Raw genomic sequence first — 19549 nt, 5'->3', positions numbered from 1 at the left:
AACATCAAAGTCAGATTGACAGAAGTGAAAGACAAAGAGAAAATCTTGAACGTAGAAAGAGAAAAAAGCATTACCTCCAAAGGAGTATTAAATTTTACAGCTGCCTATGTAATGGCAACTATGGAAATCATGAATCAATTGAATAATATGTTTAAAGTTCTGAAACATGATGATAATAATCCTGACTTCTACTACCATAGATTTTTTTTTGGTTGCTTCCAGCTTGTGGTTAATATGCAAGTTACTGCTATCAACACACTTAACTGTGTCTTTTGGTGCCACATTTACACTTGGTATGTTTGAGCAGTGGAATTGCTAAATCATGAAATAGGCAGATGCTGTGAACTAAAATGCTTGCCCCTCAAATTCATGTGTTGAACCTAGTGTACTGAAGATGCAGCCTTTAAAGAGCTAATTAAGGTTAAGTGAGTTTATAAGATGTGTTCTGATAGAACTGGTGCCATTACATGAAAAGTAAGAGATAGCCAAGTTCTCTCTCCACCTTGTGAGGACACATCAAGAAGGCAGCCATCAACAAGCCAGGAAAATCTATTATCAAAACTGAAAACAGAACGGCCCTCACAAACTCCAGCTTTGAATCAACCTAATTTCTGACTCTGTGGATCACAATAAACTGTGGAAAATTCTGAAAGAGATGGGAATACGAGACTACCTGACCTGCCTCTTGAGAAACCTATATGCAGGTCAGGAAGCAACAGTTAGAACTGGACATGGAACAACAGACTGGTTCCAAATAGGAAAAGGAGTACCTCAAGGCTGTATATTGTCACCCTGCTTATTTAACTTATATACAGAGTACATCATGAGAAATGCTGGACTGGAAGAAACACAAGCTGGAATCAAGATTGCCAGAAGAAATATCAATAACCTCAGATATGCAGATGACACCACCCTTATGGCAGAAAGTGAAGAGGAACTAAAGAGCCTCTTGATGAAAGTGGAAGAGGAGAGTGAAAAAGTTGGCTTAAAGCTCAACATTCAGAAGACTAAGATCATGGCATCTGCTCCCATCACTTCATGGGAAATAGATGGGGAAACAGTGGAAACAGTGTCAGACTTTATTTTTCTGGGCTCCAAAATCACTGCAGATGGTGACTGCAGCCGTGAAATTAAAAGATACTTACTCCTTGGAAAGAAAGTTATGACCAACCTAGATAGCATATTCAAAAGCAGAGACATTACTTTGCCAACAAAGGTTCGTCTAGTCAAGGCTATGGTTTTTCCAGTGGTCATGTATGGATGTGAGAGTTGGACTGTGAAGAAAGCTGAGTGCCGAAGAATTGATGCTTTTGAACTGTGGTGCTGGAGAAGACTCTTGAGAGTCCCTTGGACTGCAAGAAGATCCAACCAGTCCATTCTAAAGGAGATCAGTCCTGGGATTTCTTTGGAAGGAATGATGCTAAAGCTGAAACTCCAGTACTTTGGCCACCTCATGCGAAGAGTTGACTCATTGGAAAAGACTCTGAGGCTGGGAGGGATTGGGGGCAAGAGGAAAAGGGGATGACAGAGGATGAGATGGCTGGATGGCATCACCGACTCGATGGATGTGAGTTTGAGTGAACTCCGGGAGATGGTGATGGACAGGGAGGCCTGGCATGCTGCGATTCATGGGGTTGCAAACAGTCGGACACGACTGAGTGACTGAACTGAACTGAACTTCTGACTGAATTAAGATGATCTGCTCTGATGTTAACTATCAGTCTAAGGAAAATCAAATTCTTTCTAAAGGAAGATATCTAGAGTCTCAGAATATCTCTACAATTTTTCACACAAAATGTCTGACAAAAAAAAATTATTAACACCAAGAGACCAAACCAAATGACCAAAAAAAAAAGCCCAAATGACCAAAAACTAAGAGAAAAAAAATAATAGAAGTTTACCATGAGATCCAAATATTAGAATTACCATAGTATTTGAACCAATCCTGATTAATATGTTCAAAACTTAGATGAAAATATAAAATTTTATAACTTCTAATTTATAAAGAACTAGAAAATTTTTAAAGAATCAGATGGAAATTCTGAAACTGGAAAATACGATAACTGAAATTAAGAACTCAGCAGATACAGCGAGAATGTAAATTATCAGAGTCACTATGGAAAATAGTATGAAAGTACCTCAAAAAATTAAAAGTAGAACTATTATGTCACCCAGCAATTGTACTTCTAGCTATTTATCTGAAGAAAACAAAAGCTCTATCATGAACAGATACCTGCACCACCATGATCACTGCGGCCTTGTTTACAATACTGACGTAAAAACAGCCTAAATGTCCATCAGCAGATGAATGGATAAAGACAATTTGGCATTTATATACAATTGAATATTATTGAGCCATTAAAAAGAAAAGGAATTCTGCCATTTGAGACAATATGGATGGACCTTGACAGCATTATGCTAAGTGAAATAAGTCAAACACAGAAAGCCAAACACTGTATGATCTCACTTATATGCCAACTCTAAAAAACAAAAAAGTTACATGATACAGTAAGTATATAATTACTGATATTTCTGGATTTATATTTATCTTTCCCACCTATTTCAAGTCTCTTTTCCTTTCCTATTTTACATTGTTTAGGATTAACCAAGCATTTATTCACAATTCTGTTTCCCTTCTTTATTAGCTTCTTAGTTGTGCCCTCTTTTGTCAATTTTGAGTGGTTATTCTGTCCAGATATTCTGATTATCCTTGGCTTCTTACATTCCAAGTTGTTCTTTTTATCACTTTCTAGGTGATGATGTATATATATGGTGTGTGTGTGTGTGTGTGTGTGTAAAATCTCCACAATACATTATTATTGTATTGTAGTTAGCACTTATTTAGATTTACTACTTTCCTGATAGCTCAGTTGGTAAAGAATCTGCCTGCAATGCTGGAGACTTGGGTTTGATCCCTGGGTTGGGAAGATCCCCTGGAGAAGGGAAAGGCTACCCACTTCAGTATTCTGGCCTGGAGAATTCCATGGAGAGTATAGTCCATGGGGTCACAAAGAGTCGGACACAACTGAGCAAATTTCACTTCATGTCACCGACCATTTTTAGGGATATTTTTTCGGTTGTTTAATTTTAGGTTGGCAGTTATTATCCCTTAGCACTATGAAAATATTATTCTGGTCTCAATAAGGCAGGAAATACAGCACAGACCCAAAGACCACTTCCTCATACATAGACATTATGCAAAAGGCACCTCCCTGTTTTGCACTTAATGAGATCGTGAACACAGAGAAAAGGCATCAGCAACAAGAACATAAATTAAACTCTGGTTAAACTTTGCGACACCTGAAAAGGGGAACCCTACCCATTAAACCCCCACATAGCACTGCTGAGCACGGCAGTAGAAGCAAGCAGGCTGCGGATGCCTGCTAAACAACTTCCGTACCTGGTACTTGACTAGTAGAGGAAAACTGAAGGGAAAATGGCTTTTAGAGCACATGTACTATGGTTTCAGGAGCCCAATGCTCAAGAAAGAAGGCTGATATAAACAGGTGAAATCATAGTCCTGCCTCCACTTTCCAATTAAGGAATATTCTACCCCTAATCTAAGAAACCCCCACCCAATCAAGGAATTGAAATAAAAAGGGGCTCAGAAAACACCTAAGGATGTGTCTCACTGAGAAAGATCCTCACTCTTCTCTGAGTGCATACTTTGAGAAGTTTTGGCCTTTTAATAAACTGCTTGTTTCTCTCTATGCCTTCCTCTCTGTATCTTACTCCTTTGTGTAGAGCAAGAACTTTGACCTTTAATTTAGATTTAGCCTGCCCAGCATCACTAGGTCCCTCAAGCAGGCTCCCCCACTACCCCTGCCGTGGGCACACACCCACGTGTTGCTCCTGCCCCTTGCTCTCACCCTCTGCCTTTCATTTCCCAGCTGCCAAGATCCTGGAAGCTTTGCAGCCCAGCAAAGAAGGGCAATCCATTGAGAACAGTCTGTAGAGTATCAAGCGATATCCAGATTACCTGTGAAACAGGACAGAAGGAGGAGGGCACAACCTTTAAAAGAGTGGCATAGCATTGAGGATATGACATAACGGGTTAGAATGAATTAGGCTTGAAATGGTGAAAGATTCATCTTCCAGTAGACCTTAATTTAAGCCTCATTATGCTCTGTCCTCAGTCGCTCAGTCATGTCTGACTCTTTGTGGTTCCATGGACTGTAGCCCGCAAGACTCCACTGCCCATGGAATTTTCCAGGCAACAATACTGGAGTGCGGTCCATTTCCTATTCCAGGGATTCTTCCTTATCCAGGGCTCAAACCTGCCTCTCTTGCATCTCCTGTATTGGCAGGCAGATTCTTTACCACCTGGGAAGTCCAAGCCTCATTATACACACATTGTAATAGATTAGCATGCTAAACAACACACTCACAGGGGCCATGATAGCTTCAAGGCTAACCAAAAAAGGCCAAGAAGCAGGCAGTAGCCCAATTCCTGGAAATCCCCATCCCTTCCCCAAGGTAGTTGGAATAATCCTCCCCCTCATTAACCTATGAAATTACCCAGCCCACAAAAACTAACCGCCCTGTATTTTGAGGACTCTCACATTTTGAGATAGCCCACACTCTGTCTGTGGAGTGTGTTCCTCTCCAAGCCCTCTTGTCTTTTGAGACAGACTGCATTCTGTCTCTGGAGAGTATATCACTGTAAATAAATCCACTTCTTACCCATTACTTTTTTTCTTACAGACTTCTTTCTGCAACAAGACATACAGAACCTGAGCTTCATTAAGTCCTGGATTCAGGTGTGTGATTTCAATTAAAAGACGGTGAGTTCAAGTCCCAATCTGAGTTAGGCAGTTTCACCTGCACTCTGCCTGTCCCTTACCTTAACCTAGGGTTCCTCCATAGGGACAAGATGGCAAAGTAGAAGGATTGAGCTCAATCCTCGTGAGCACACCAAAAGTACAACTAATTGCTGAACTACCATCAATAAAAAGACCAGAACCTACCAAAAATATATTCTACATCCAAAGACATAAAGAAGAAACCCAATGAAATGGTAAGAGGAATGCACGCAGGATATAATCAAACCTTATGCTCCCCAGGTGGGCAACCCACATACTGGAAAACAATTACATCACAGAAGTTCTCCCACAAGAGAGTTCTGAACCTCACAGCAGGTTCCCCAACCTGGAGGGTCTGATATCAGGAAGAGGAGCCCCCAGAACATGTGGCTCTGAAGCCAATGGGGCTTGAGCACAGGAGCTCCACTGGACTGGGGGAAATAGACTCTACTCGTGGAGGGTGTACGCAAGGTCTTGGGTGCACTGAGACCCACGCAAAAGCACTGACCTCAGGGAAGCCTGGGCCAGACCTACCTGCTGGTCTTGGGGCGTCTTCTGGAAGGGCAGGGTGGCTGTGGCTCACTGTGGGGACAGTGACACTGGCAGCAGAGGTCCTGGGTGATCATCATCAGCTTTAGCTTTCCAGGAGGCTCCAGTGCTGGGACACCTCGGGCCAAACAACAAACAAGACAGGAATACAGCCTCACCCAGCAGCAGACAGCTTGCCCAAAGACTCTCTGAGATAGCCCTCTAGAAATGCCCCTTGACCTGGCTGGCCCTGCTCACCAGATAGCCAAGACGCCGCTCCACCCACCTATGGGTGGTACTGGTCACTCCCACCGGGAAGCCCACACAAGCCTCTAGACCAGCCTTCCCAACCAGGGGGCCTACATCAGCAGGAAGGAAATTACAATCTGGGCAGCCCAATGAACCAAGTCCACAAAAGCAGACCAGAACCTTCCTGGAGAGTATACAGCTGGGACACATAGGTCATCCCCCACAGAGAGCCAGTCCTCCAGGGTCAAGAAACATAACTAACCTTTTGTGTACATAAAAGTACAGAAATTTAGAAAAAAATAACACAGCAGAAGAATATGTTTCAATGATCAAGATGAAAATATTATTCTGTTTTGGGGGGACTTTCATTGTTTCAGTAGAGACATTTGCTGGCATGCTTTGTTGATCCTAAAAGGTTACTTTTTCCTGATCACATTTAATATTTTCTGTTTCCTTTAGTCCTCAGTGGTTTTTCACTGTCTTGTATCTATAATACGTGGTTTCACTTAATTTTATCCTGCTTGGGGTTAGTAGAGATTCTTGAAACTATGGCTTGCTGTCTTTCATCAACTTTGATCAATTTCCTTCATTGTCTCTTTAAATAAGGCTTCTGCCCCCATTTCCTCCTTTCTGCCCTTTGGTGTCTTGAGTTACATGAGTGTTAGACTATATGCCATGCCCTTTATATCTCTTATTCCATTTCTATACTCTATGTTTTATTTTTCTATGGCCTGAAAGGATGCTTTCTATTAAAATTCCTTCCAGTTCACTAATTACTAATATATTCACCCTTTCCTCTTGGCAGGTAACTGGAGCGGTGGCATAAAACCTCAATCCAGTGAGGGGAATTTATTAACACTTCTGTGAAGCTCAGTTTTAGACTTTGTAAGGCTTGGTCTAGCTTTAATTAAATGCTACTTTTATCTTGCAGTTCTTGAAGAGTCCTACCTAAAGACCTTGGGTACTTTGCATGATGCCTTACCTTTAGAGGGTCCTAAACTTCATTTTTTAAAATCTCTTTTGTAGTGTTAGATTGCTGAAAGTGCCACTTCACTTTTCAACTGCACTGCGCTGCGTCCCTAAAGCACTCTTTCTCCAGCTTTAAAAAAAAAAAAAAAAAGGAAGTGCCTCAGGGGAAAAACTATGTCAGATTCACATTCCTACATCTTGACCTCTCAAGTTCTTATAACCTTAGAATATCCCCAGTGCTTTCAAATAGATTATATTTTAAAATATTATACAACTTTCCCCACCATTCTGGTGAGAGTATTGATCTGTCACCAGTCATATAAATAGCCATCATACCACATTTTTTAAATCATCTAAAAAGTAGATGTTCAGCAAAATCTTCAGTAAAAATTCCATACCTATGTAAACTGGAAGATTAAAAAGACTGAGCAACAAAGCTGAAGGATACTTTGGTCTCCAGTACATTTGAAGAGGGCATAGCCTCCTATTGAGGAGGTATTTCTCCAAAGTTCTAAGTTCAGTTCAGTTCAGTCACTCAGGCATGTCCAACTCTTTTCGACCCCATGAATCGCAGCACACCAGGCCTCCCTGTCCATCACCAACTCCCGGAGTTCACACAGACTCACATCCATCGAGTCAGTGATGCTATCCAGCCATCTTATCCTCAGGGTCACACAACAGACATGGGAGAAACCAAGCATAATTTCTTATGTTAAAAAGAACAACAATTTTCATGTGCACCGCACAAAAGAGATGTAATATCAAAACCTCTCTGGGAATTCCCTGGTGGTCCAGTGGTTAAGACTCCTCACTTTCACTGTGGAGGGCTCAGGGCACATCCCACAGGCTGTGTGGCACAGCGAAATGGTTCACACTATATCCTGAGGCTCTGATTTCTGATGGTCAGAAAAGTAGATGTTTGGCATAAAGAGCTTCCCAAGTGGCGCTAGTGGTAAAGAACCCGCCTGCCAAAGCAGGAGACATAAGAGAAAGGGGTTCGATCCCTGGGTTGGGAAGATCCCCTGGAGGAGGAAATGGCAACCCACTCCGGTATGTTTGCCTGGAGAATCCCAGGGACAGAGGAGCCTAGAGAGCTACACTTCATGGGATCACACTGAGCTGGACATGACTGAAGCCACTTAGAATACAGCACATTAGCACAATGAATTAAATGTGTGATTCTTTCTTGCTATCAATTTGTCTGACAATAATATAACCTCCCTGAGGGCTGGGACAAGGTTGCCTTTTGCACTACCGTAATCTGCTTAAATATTAATAGTTTAGTGCTTAGCATAGAGTAGGCATTCAGAAAATTTTAGCTAGTTTTTTGGAAACAGAGGAAAGAAGAGAAGAGGCACCTTTTAGAGAAAGCACCCCTTAGAGAAGCAACAGTGAAAAACAAACCACAATTATCAAAGATTCTGGAAGCTGAATGTGCTTGACTTGCGTGTCACTGTCAGACTGCCCTGGAGCAGGAATCAAGCCTTTCTGAAACTTATCGGGTTGCTCATTCTCCACCTTCCATATCCCTCTGTCCCAGGGGAAAGAGGAAGGTAAATTTTCTCATATTAGAGGCTCCTGGCCTCGATGAGTTCCATGTGGTACTGAGTGGGTTGTTAAAATAAAAATCCAGAGAGACCAAAGTAATGGTTTATGTGAAGTAACTGTAATATTCAAATGAAAGCTATAAATCAACTATGCAAATGAGCCTATGCCCAGGGCAGAATTGCAATCAAACAGCCTGCGGAAGGAAACTTAATAAGCCCTGCCTCTCCCTCTATTACCTTGTGAGTAAGTTTCCTGAGAGTCCGGGTCTTATGGGGACATGGAGAGTGTAGCTTCAGGCAGTCCGGTAGTTCTCACAGCAACTGTATGGGGACCTGGCAGCATTCGAAAGCTCCAGGAAGGGTTGAGCAGTTTGCATCTGTGTCTCCATCACAAGGCATTAAATATGCATCTGATCAAGACAGTAGTTAGGAATATGAAGTGCCTGTGGGGGAAATTGCTGGAAATGATGGCCATATGTACATGCTTTCCCTCTGAAATGACTTCGGAACTAAAATTCTCACAGGAGAGTTGGTTAGAGAACTAGAGATTATTCCAAAGAGATTGATAGTCAACAGTTTTGGAGAGGAGTAGACCAAAAGTCAAGGTTAGTCACCAAATAGGATCCAGTCTTACCCATGGAATTTAATGTGCACCATTTTCTGAATCGTAGAAGCCAAGAGAGACCATCCATCCTGGTCTGTCCAAGAGTTGCTTTTAAAACTATTGTCCAGCATAATCGTTACTATTTCTCCCTTTCACTCTTAACATTTCCTGGTTAGGATGATAAATTATATGGTCAACAAAATAAGGATCTTTAAAATGGTGACCTAAAAGGTCACCTTTCAGGTAAGCCAAGCACTCAGTCCAATAACACAGGAAGTCTCATATCTTATAGCCCAGATTTATGATTATCACTAATGATGAGGCTGGTAAATTTCTTGTCTCTAGAATTTTTCAGGCACAAGCCGGATAAGGAGATGAGGTAAAGGAGATTCAGAGGGCAAGCAGGAGCCTAAGATAATGATTAAGGGGTTCTTTCTTTGCCTGAAATTCAGCAAGAATGAGAGGTTTAGCAAGAAATATGCTCAGAGGGAAAATGGTTTCTCAGGTTTCTGCAAGGAGATGGCAGCTGAGGAAGGGTTCTAAGCACAAGTTCCTCACTTACTTTATTACACCCTAATCAGGGGAGAAGTGAGACAGAGGGAAAAGTCAGGGTGGTTATAGGTACTGCATGCCTTCCCTCTCTGCCAAATGAAACCTGGACTCAGGCTCTAGTTTGGACTCAAGGACAGAAAATTCTTGCTCTATGAGTCAGCACCTAGAGATTTGTCTCAATCAGGATAAGGTAGGTTTTGCTGGAGTATTAAAATTGTCATGGCTCAAAACAACAAAGTTGTTTTTTTTTTTTTTTACCTCTGCCACACTTTACATCATGTATTGGCTGGGAGCTCACTCATGTCATACTTACTCTAGAACTCCCAAGATCGTTGAAGCAGGAAAAAGGGGATATGGCGACTCACTCACTAGCTCTGAAAGTTTCTTCCTGCTCTGACACTCATTACTTCTACTTACATTTCACTGGCCTCAGAAAATCACATTTACATGGCTCCACCTGATTTCTTATGGATACACCTAATTTCTTACCTTGTTCATGGAAGGCAGGGAACAAGAACTATCTGGAGAATAGCACCAACTACAGGTTTCTGGAAGGGAGCCCATAGCCGGAGTGTCCAAGTGCTTGGTACATAGCAGAAGCCTTGCATATGCCAGCTCCCCCCAGAGAAATGTCACCTTCTTTTGAAGTCCTTCCCTCCCAGCTCCATTGTTCTTTCCTTTCCAGAAGACTCCAGCACCAGAGACTGCTTAGCCTGGGGACTCAGGAGGGGAATAAACCTGAACAGTAGTCCTCAAACAGGTGAAGAATTATAACATGAATCATGGGCAAGGACTTGCTTGTTACATTCTGGCCCCAGTACATCAAACATCAGCAGTGGCGGAAGAAGTAGCTGCAGTGGAACTGGTGTTTGTTTATATGACATTTACTAAGGGCCAGGTACTGTTGAAAGGGCTTCATGACGTATTTAATCCTCACAACAGTTATTTAAGGTATACTTTGAATGTCCTTTTTTTTTATGATGAGAAAACTGTGGCTAAAGTGGTAAAGTCACATCCCCAAGGCCAGTGGTGGTTGTGTGTCAGTCACTCAGTCACGTTCAACTCTTATGACCCCATGGATTGTACCCCACCCAGCTCCTCTGTCCGTGGAATTCTCCAAGCAAGAATGCTGGAGTGGGTTGCTGTTTCCTTCTCCAGGAGAACTTCCCCACCCAGGGATTGAACCTGGGTCTCCCGCATTGCAGGCAGATGCTTTACCATCTGAGGTACTAGGGAAGTCCGAGAGATGCAGAACCAGGCAGTTTGCTCCAGAGTTCATGATCCTTTACTTGTATCTAGACTAACTGACTGGGGAATCAAGACATTCCTGTCTAGATCCCATTGCATGCTACTGGATAACAAGAGATGCTGTTGGGTCTCTGTCGTCACACAGTTGTGTCCGATTCTTTGTAACTCCATGGGCTGTAGCCCAGCAGGCTCCTCTGTCCATGGGATTTTTCAGGCAAGAATACTGGAGTGGGTTGTCATTTCCTCCTCAAGGGGATCTTCCTGACCCAGGGATCAAACCTGCATCCCCCGTATTGGCAGCAAATTCTTTACCACCGAGCCACCTGGACGTCCCTTGCTATTGAGTAACCATAGCATCTAATGGCATAGCATGTAATAAAATGGTGTTTCCCAGGTAATGGAACTCCTTGGGGGCATATGAAATGATTTACTGATACCTTGAGAGCGTTAAGGGACTTCCCTGGTGGCTCAGACGGTAAAGCGTCTGTCTACGATGCGGGAGACCGGGGTTCGATCCCTGGGTTGGGAAGATCCCCTGGAGAAGGAAATGGCAATCCACTTCAGTACTATTGCCTGGAAAATCCCATGGACAGAGGAGCCTAGTAGGCTACAGTCCATGGGGTCGCAAAGAGTGGGACACGACTGAGCGACTTCACTCATGCACTGAGAGCATTAAAATGCACTGAATCACATGGTTATAAGTGCATTTCTTTTTCATGGCTTTGTTCTTTGTTTCCCAATCCTCCTAATTATGTCAAAAAGCAGACTCAGATGTCGAGGACATGCTGGCACCAACCATCACTTGTTAATCTCACTTTGGAGGAAAACAGCAAAGGTCTCTCTTGGGCACAGTCTTCTGCGAGCAACAGCATCTGCCTAGAATTAAAGAACACTGCTTTGTTTGCCTTGTATGTATTATTATTATTTTCTATGATTGAAAGGGCTTACCTGATAGGTCAGTTGGTAAATAATCTGCCTGCAATGCAGAAGACCCTAGTTCAATTCCTGAGTTGGGAAGATTGCTGGAGAAGGGATAGGCTACACACTTCAGTATTTTGGGGCTTCCTTTATGGCTCAGCTGGTAAAGAATCCACCTGCAATGTGGGAGACCTGAGTTTGATCCCTGGGTTGAGATCATCCCCTGGAGAAGGGAAAGGCTACCCATTCCAGTATTCTGCCCTGGAGAATTCCACAGACTATATAGTCAAAGTAATGCTAGATTTCCATTGTTTTATTTTTAAAATACATTCAAGTAAAAAAGTGAGTTGATGTGGTAAAATAGAAAATAGCCTGGGTGGTATTCAAATGGGTGCAAGCGGTGGGTCAAAGACTAGAATTTGGGAAACAATAGTCTATGCAGATAAGTTTTCAGGGTAGCAAGTGGGACATGGATTGATGATAAATTCTTTTTATTAAAGAACTGGGGTTTCCCTGGTAGCTCAGCCAGTATAGAATCTGCCCACAGTGTGGGAGATCTGGGTTTGATCCCTGGATCAGGAAGATCCCCTGGAGAAGAAAATGGCAACTCACTCCAGTATTCTTGCCTGGAGAATTCCATGGACAAGGAGCCTGGTGGGATACAGTCTGTGAGAGAAGTCTGGTGGGTTACAGTTCATGGAGTCACAGAGTCAGACACAACTGAGTGACTTTCACTTTCCTTAAAGAATTAAGGGAAACAAGTAGCCTAAGATGGTAACTAGCTGTGTGACCGCGGGCAAATTTCCTTCCATCCCAGAGTCTCCATCATCCACAAGCTAGGAGAAAAAAAACTTGGCTCTCAGAGTTCTTGTGATTATTGAGGCATATCCTGGGGGAAATAGTGCTTGGCTCACCTTCCTAGGTGTTGTGAAGATCAAACTTTCATTCTGTTTTAAGAAATCTACCACTGCTGGTAAGAAACTGGTGGGCAGTTAGAAGAAAACCTCAGCTTTTGCCCTTGCAGAGTTTGGTCTTGTGAGAATTTACACAAAAAATAGCAACAAGAGAAACAAAATCATGGAACTACCATTTATCAAGGATTCACCCAAGGCCAGGTGTTGAGCTAAGTGTTCAGTTCAGTTCAGTTCAGTCGCTCAGTCATGTCCGACTCTTTGCAACCCCATGAATTGCAGCACGCCAGGCCTCCCTGTCCATCACCAACTCCCGGAGTTCACTCAGACTCATGTCCATCAAGTCAGTGATGCCATCCAGCCATCTCATCCTCTGTCGTCCCCTTCTCCTCATGCCCCCAATCCCTCCCAGCATCAGAGTCTTTTCCAATGAGTCAACTCTTCGAATGAGGTGGCCAAAGTACTGGAGTTTCAGCTTTAGCATCAGTCCTTCCAATGAACACCCAGGACTAATCTCCTTTAGAATGGACTGGTTGGATCTTCTTGCAGTCCAAGGGACTCTCAAGAGTCTTCTCCAACATCACAGTTGAAAAGCATCAATTCTTTGGCACTCAGCTTTCTTCACAGTCCAACTCTCACATCCATACATGACCACTGGAAAAACCATAGCCTTGACTAGATAGATCTTTGTTGGCAAAGTAATGTCTCTGCTTTTGAATATGCTATCTAGGTTGGTCATAACTTTCCTTCCAAGGAGTAAGTATCTTTTAATTTCACGGCTGCAGTCACCATCTGCAGTGATTTTGGAGCCCAGAAAAATAAAGTCTGACGCTGTTTCCACTGTTTCCCCATCTATTTCCCATGAAGTGATGGAAGCAGATGCCATGATCTTAGTCTTCTGAATGTTGAGCTTTAAGCCAACTTTTTCACTCTCCTCTTCCACTTTCATCAAGAGGCTTTTTAGTTCCTCTTCACTTTCTGCCATAAGGGTGGTGTCATCTGCATATCTGAGGTTATTGATATTTCTCCTGGCAATCCTGATTCCAGGTTGTGCTTCTTCCAGCCCAGTGTTTCTCATGATATATTCTGCATAGAAGTTAAATAAGCAGGGTGACAATATACAGCCTTGACGAACTCCTTTTCCTATTTGGAACCAGTCTGTTGTTCCATGTCCAGTTCTAACTGTTGCTTCCTGACCTGCATACAGGTTTCTCAAGAGGCAGGTCAGATGGTCTGATATTCCCATCTCTTTCAGAATTTCCCACAGTTTATTGTGATCCACACAGTCAAAGGTTTGGCATAGTCAATAAATCAGAAATAGATGTTTTTCTGGAACTCTCTTGCTTTTTCCATGATCCAGCAGATGTTGGCAATTTGATCTCTGGTTCCTCTGCCTTTAAAACCAGCTTGAACATCAGGAAGTTCACGGTTCACATATTGCTGAAGCCTGGCTTGGAGAATTTTGAGCATTACTTTACTAGCGTGTGACATGAGTGTAATTGTGTGGTAGTTTGAGCATTCTTTGGCATTGCCTTTCTTTGGGATTGGAAGAAAACTGACCTTTTCCAGTCCTGTGGCCACTGCTGTTTTCCCCATTTGCTGGCATATTGAGTGCAGCACTTTCACAGCATCATCTTTCAGGATTTGAAATAGCTCAGCTGGAATTCCATCACCTCCACTAGCTTTGTTCGTAGTGATGCTTTCTAAGGCCCACTTGACTTCACATTCCAGAATGTCTGGCTCTAGGTGAGTAATCACACCATTCTGATTATCTGGGTCATGAAGCTCTTTTTTTGCACAGTTCTTCTGTGTATTCTTGCCACCTCTTCTTAATACCTTCTGCTTCTATTAGGTCCATACCATTTCTGTCCTTTATCAAGCCCATCTTTGCATGAAATGTTCCCTTGGTATCTCTAATTTTCTTGATATGCATTATCCAATTTCATCCTAACAATAGTTCCAAGAGAAAGAAGATAGTTATCATCATTCCCATTATAGATAAGAATCTGGAAACTTATCGGGATAAGGAGCTTACAAAAGGTTATGAAATTGGTGAATGGTAGAGCTGGGATTCAAACCCACAACTGTTTTCTTCTTAAAACAGATGTCATCCAGGAAAATAGAGGTGGGATGGATTTTAGCGAGGAGGAGGGAGCTGCAATAGAATCATGTAACAGAGTCTGTCCTGCTTCCGCCGGAGCACTTTGTGGATAGCAAAGCATTAACACTCGAAATGCGTTGGTCCTCATTATTCCTACTGCATTATTTTTAGAGTCAAATCTTCCCCAAGGGACATTTGAAGTTCTCTGAATTCCGCAGGCAAGCCTGTGGAGGACTTCCATTATTAGAGCATTGCTTCTCCACCCTTCCCAAGCTTTCCTGCACACAGGAATCACCCCAGGGATCTTCTTAAATGCAAATTCTAAGTCTGGAGGGGGACCCAAGATTCTGCATTTTTAATAAGTACCCCCCAGGAATCAAAGCCGGGTCCCCTGCATTGCAGGCAATTCTTTATCAGCTGAGCCACAAGGGAAGCCCTGCTAACTCACAGACCACAGTTTTTCTAGCAAGGTATTAAAGCTCTCAGAGCTCACGGCTGGGGGTGGGGGGTGGGTCTATCCCCCATCCTCCCATGCAAAGTGCCCTCTTAGGCTCTAAATCAAGGTGTGGTCCACGCAGCAGGGTGGGCAGCCTCCCTGCCTGAGGGGAAATGGGCAAGACCACATAGGGTTGAAAGCCCAGCTTCAGCTGGGAGTTTCAGCTCTGTCCTAATAAGAGGGTGGGGAGCCTGCTGGCTCATCCATCCCCACCAGCAATTAGCCAGAGGCAAGCTGGTCTGAGGAGCCATTAACATTTACAAGTCACTCCAATAGCCCTTCCCACACTCACTCAAGGGCACCACAAACTGTGTTATTGAGGGTAATGAAAAAGCCTATAAAATGAGCAGTTAAATGGCACTTACTCAGGGCCTGGGAGCTCATTTGGGCATGGACGTCTCCCTCCCCTTGGCTTAGTTCCTCGGTTGTTTTCCTGTCTGGCTGTCCTGGTGCTGGGCTGGCGCACACTGAGCAGCTAGGCACATCTTCTCGGGGGTCACCTCCTTCTACCCAGGTTGATAGAGGAGGTTGCTGCACCTCAGACAAGTTAAGCAGGTGATAACTCAGAGTCAACCACATGCCTGTGTCCAAATTCTGATCTGGAAACGGCCTGGGGAATGTGGGGAGAGAGGATATCTGTGAATTTCCTGAAATTGTATACAAAGCTGTGCGTGGGTGTGTGCATATAGCCTTTTTGTGTGTGGAGAGAATAACTATATTTCCTCAGCTTCTCAAAGGCCCCTGTGATTCTCCCAGAAGGTAACAGCTCCCTGGCTAGATCCTTCACCTGAAAAAGAAGTGCCCTGGGGCAGTGGTTCTCAGTCATTTTTAGGTTTTAATGTCAAAATTTTCAACCATCCCCTCATGAGATAGTTGGGGTTTCAGAATCTATTACTTGAAAAACACATAACAACAAAAGGAACTCTGAATTCAGGCCTGTTTTCAAGTGAATCTGTATTTTAATCATTATACAGTCTTCCCTCCACAGCCATGGGGGACAGGTCCCAGGACCCAGCCCAGACACCAAAATCTGCTGATGTTCAAGTCTCTTATATAAAAAGTCTAGCATTTGCATATAACCTACAATATACTTTATCCCTTGATTACTTATAATACCTAATACAATGTAAATACTATGTAAATAATTGTAAATATAATGTAAATACCATGTAAATAGTTGCCAAAGTGCAGTAAATTCAAGTTCAGCTTTTTGGAACTTTCTGGACTTTTGTTTTTTAAATATTTTCAATCCATGGTTCATTGAATCCATGGATTCAGAACCCTGCAGATACAACGCACCAATTATACCAGCATCAGCATGGTTTTGGTAAATAGGTAAGTGAATGTGGCAAATATTGCTCTTTTCCTTCACCCTCTATTCCCAACCAGTATACTTTAATTGGGCAGGAATGAGTCTCAATGTCAAAGATCCCTCTCTCTAGCCCAAATCACGCCACAGAGTTGTACACCTATAAAAAGCACAGGAGGACAACCCCTGTCTTAATCACAAGAAGCCTCAACAGCCCCAGCTGTGTTTGGAGGCAAAATGCAGTGGTATAACCATTGGCCAATCAATTCAGCTTATCAGTCTATAAAGTGGGGATGAGAATAGTATTTACCACATAAAGAGTGCTGTAAGGATGAAAGAGATGATGTGCATAAAACATTGCTACCATAAATTAAGCACTTTCAAGGTTCAGGCCACTTTACATTATCTCATTTAATAGTAAGGTTTTGAAGGTTTAAGTAGCTTGTTCAAAGTCCCCAGAAGAGCTGTGATTTGAGTCAGGTCTGTCCAGAATCTAAATCCATAGGTGATATGCATTCTACTCTCTGAACCCTGAATGCCACCATATAGCCAGGCTAGACACACATAAGTCACTTAGATATTTGTTCATTGAAATCGGTCTAAGTTTCTAACCTAATCTAAACACGAAGAACTAGCTGGAGGCCTTCTATGAATACTGGCTTGAGGCACACACACTGTGGGCTGCTAACAATGTGCTGTTTTCAGTAAAAAATCTGGGGATGGCGTCCAATCTTGCAAACTCTGTCTTAAACTAGTTGATATGGCTGTGATTTCACCTCTCTGAGCTCAGCTGCAATAGAAGAGTATCAATAGCTGCCTTGTGTGCCTCTCAGAGCTGGCTATAAGGAGTGAGTGAGATCACTTACATGAACCTGTCTGACATTGTAGTCATGGTACATACCAAGGTTTTCTCATCATTGGTATCACAGTCATAGTGACAGGTAGAAAAGACCCAAGAGAACTCCAGATAATTCTGCTTTGGAGGAAAGAGCATGGGACAAGAAGGAGCTGGGGCTATGGAACGACTTTTTGTCTTCAATGAAAATCTAAAATTAACTGATTTTAGGTCTTAAGGCTACTGTGGGAGAAAGAAAAAAGAAGTGACTAAAATATTGGCCTTTCCAAATTCATCTTGTAGGAAGAATTAAAAGTGATTTAAATAATATATTTACCAACATTTACCTTTAACCATCAAACTGACCTAGTTTTCCTTACAGCATTTGTAGTCTAGCATAGAGAATAGACTTTTAGACACAATGGGGGAAGGAAAGGGAGAGACAAATTTTCAAAAGCAGAGACATTACTTTGCCAACAAAGGTTCGTCTAGTCAAGGCTATGGTTTTTCCTGTGGTCATGTATGGATGTGAGAGTTGGACTGTGAAGAAGGCTGAGCACCGAAGAATTGATGCTTTTGAACTGTGGTGTTGGAGAAGACTCTTGAGAGTCCCTTGGACTGCAAGAAGATCCAACCAGTCCATTCTGAAGGAGATCAGCCCTGGGATTTCTTTGGAAGGAATGATGCTAAAGCTGAAACTCCAGTACTTTGGCCACCTCATGTGAAGAGTTGACTCATTGGAAAAGACTCTGACGCTGGGAGGGATTGGGGGCAAGAGGAGAAAGGGACGACAGAGGATTAGATGGCTAGATGGCATCACTGACTCGATGGACGTGAGTCTGAGTGAACTCCGGGAGTTGGTGATGGACAGGGAGGCCTGGCGTGCTGCAATTCATGGGGTCGCAAAGAGTTGGACATGACTGAGCGACTGATCTGATCTGATCATATGTAAAATAGATAACCAGTGGGAATTTGCCGTATGATGCAGGAAGCTCAAACCTAGAGCTCTGTGACAACCTAGAGGGGTGGAATGGGGTGGAAGGTGGAAGGAAGGTTCAAGAGGGAGGAGACATATATATAACTATGGTTAATTCATGGTGGGCAGAAATTAATGCAATATTGTAAAGCAATTATCCTCCAATTAAAAATTTTGAAAATAAATTTTTAAAAAGCTCTGAATTGGATTTATACAGTTCAAGAGGTAACGGAGATAAGTAAATGATTTCCAACAGAAGACATCAGAGTCAGCCTTTTAAGCTGACTGAGCAAAGTCCTCTCCTCCTAAAATGTCCATGACAGCTGGGTAAATGTTCCCAGAGAGAAGAAACAGGAGGCTGAACCCAGGCCAGAAGTCAGCCTCTTGGAACACACACATGTGTCCCCAGGGTTGGCCAGGCCACCAACTCTAGTAATCAGACTGCAAAGATTGCAAAGCCCCTCCCTTGGGAGGCTTCCCCAGCAGGCAGTTACAAAGCAATGTCTTATGAGGAGCTAATGGAATGAACCACTGACTTGCCTGGTAATTCATTTTCCAAGCCATGCTTAGGTATCAGAATAAGCAGATCTGCATCCAATTTGTCCCTCTGTTTTCCAAGCGGCGCTCTCCTTGGAATTAAAGAAGCTATAATTAAAGTACCTTATTTGGGCATGCTGTAATTAGTCACCAATTCAGTGTGCCATCAAATGTAATCCAAATACAAACACCAGGACTGTAGGTGCCAATCCCCTGGTGAGTTCGGGGAACTAGGGAGCCCAGCCTGCCTTTCTCATAAGACCTCTTCACTCCGGAGTGACTCACGTGGTGGGGCCAGTGAGAATGAGCCCCAAGGCAGGCTGTCTTTCCAAAGTTTCCTAAGACTTGTGCATTGGATTTCTAGAGAGCAGATTTTATCTCATTACCACAGAGAGAAACTTGGGGTGAAGGTAGTTTTTCAATCTACACTTCAAAGGGAACAGTGTGGCTTTGTGATTAAACACCAGCTTTGGGGCCACTATTTATCCAATCAACAAATGTTCACTGAGCCCCTGCTGTGTGCAAGCCAGTGGGGATTCAATAAGGAATGAGACAGGATGATCTGCTCTAAACTCCATGAGAGCAGAAACCATGCACTCAAGCTGTGTGACCTTGGATAAATGAGCTGACCTCTCTGAGGCTTAGAGTGTTTACTAATAAAATGGGAATAACAATCTCACAGTGTTGTAGCAAAGATTAAATGTGAGAAAAGACGTAAACATCTACTACTTTTGCCCAGCACAGAGCTGAGCTGCGACTGGAAAGTCTCTCCAGATGAGTCCAGCCCCTGATTCTAATCTGCCCCCACTGACAGCTCTTCTGCACCTCAAAGCAGGGTAAAGATGAAAAAAGGACCTAGAACTATGAGCCAGAGTCACGTGACTGCTCTCTTCCATTTGGAACTCAGCATTTTTCTGTCCCCACTAAAAGGGTGTGGAGTTGGCCGTACAGGTGCAGATGTCTGCTT

The 19549-nt window shown here is 43.1% G+C and overlaps 1 long non-coding RNA gene across 3 annotated transcripts; it reads left to right on the top strand.

Annotated features, from left to right (window-relative positions):
• Window positions 1–3990: 3990 nt before the first annotated feature.
• On the top strand, window positions 3991–6505 carry LOC129636749 (uncharacterized). Of its 3 annotated transcripts, none has more exons than XR_008707103.1 (4): window positions 3991–4476; window positions 4705–4760; window positions 4867–5017; window positions 6385–6493. It is a non-coding gene; the product is annotated as an uncharacterized LOC129636749 (long non-coding RNA). The 3 variants fall into 3 exon arrangements; XR_008707102.1 differs by having other exon boundaries at window positions 4705–4784; XR_008707104.1 differs by lacking the exon at window positions 4867–5017 and having other exon boundaries at window positions 4705–4784; window positions 6385–6505.
• Window positions 6506–19549: the final 13044 nt, after the last annotated feature.

This window comes from Bubalus kerabau, chromosome 22 (assembly GCF_029407905.1).
Source record: "Bubalus kerabau isolate K-KA32 ecotype Philippines breed swamp buffalo chromosome 22, PCC_UOA_SB_1v2, whole genome shotgun sequence".
Lineage (NCBI taxonomy): Eukaryota > Metazoa > Chordata > Mammalia > Artiodactyla > Bovidae > Bubalus > Bubalus kerabau.
This window is presented reverse-complemented; position numbering and strand designations above follow the sequence as displayed.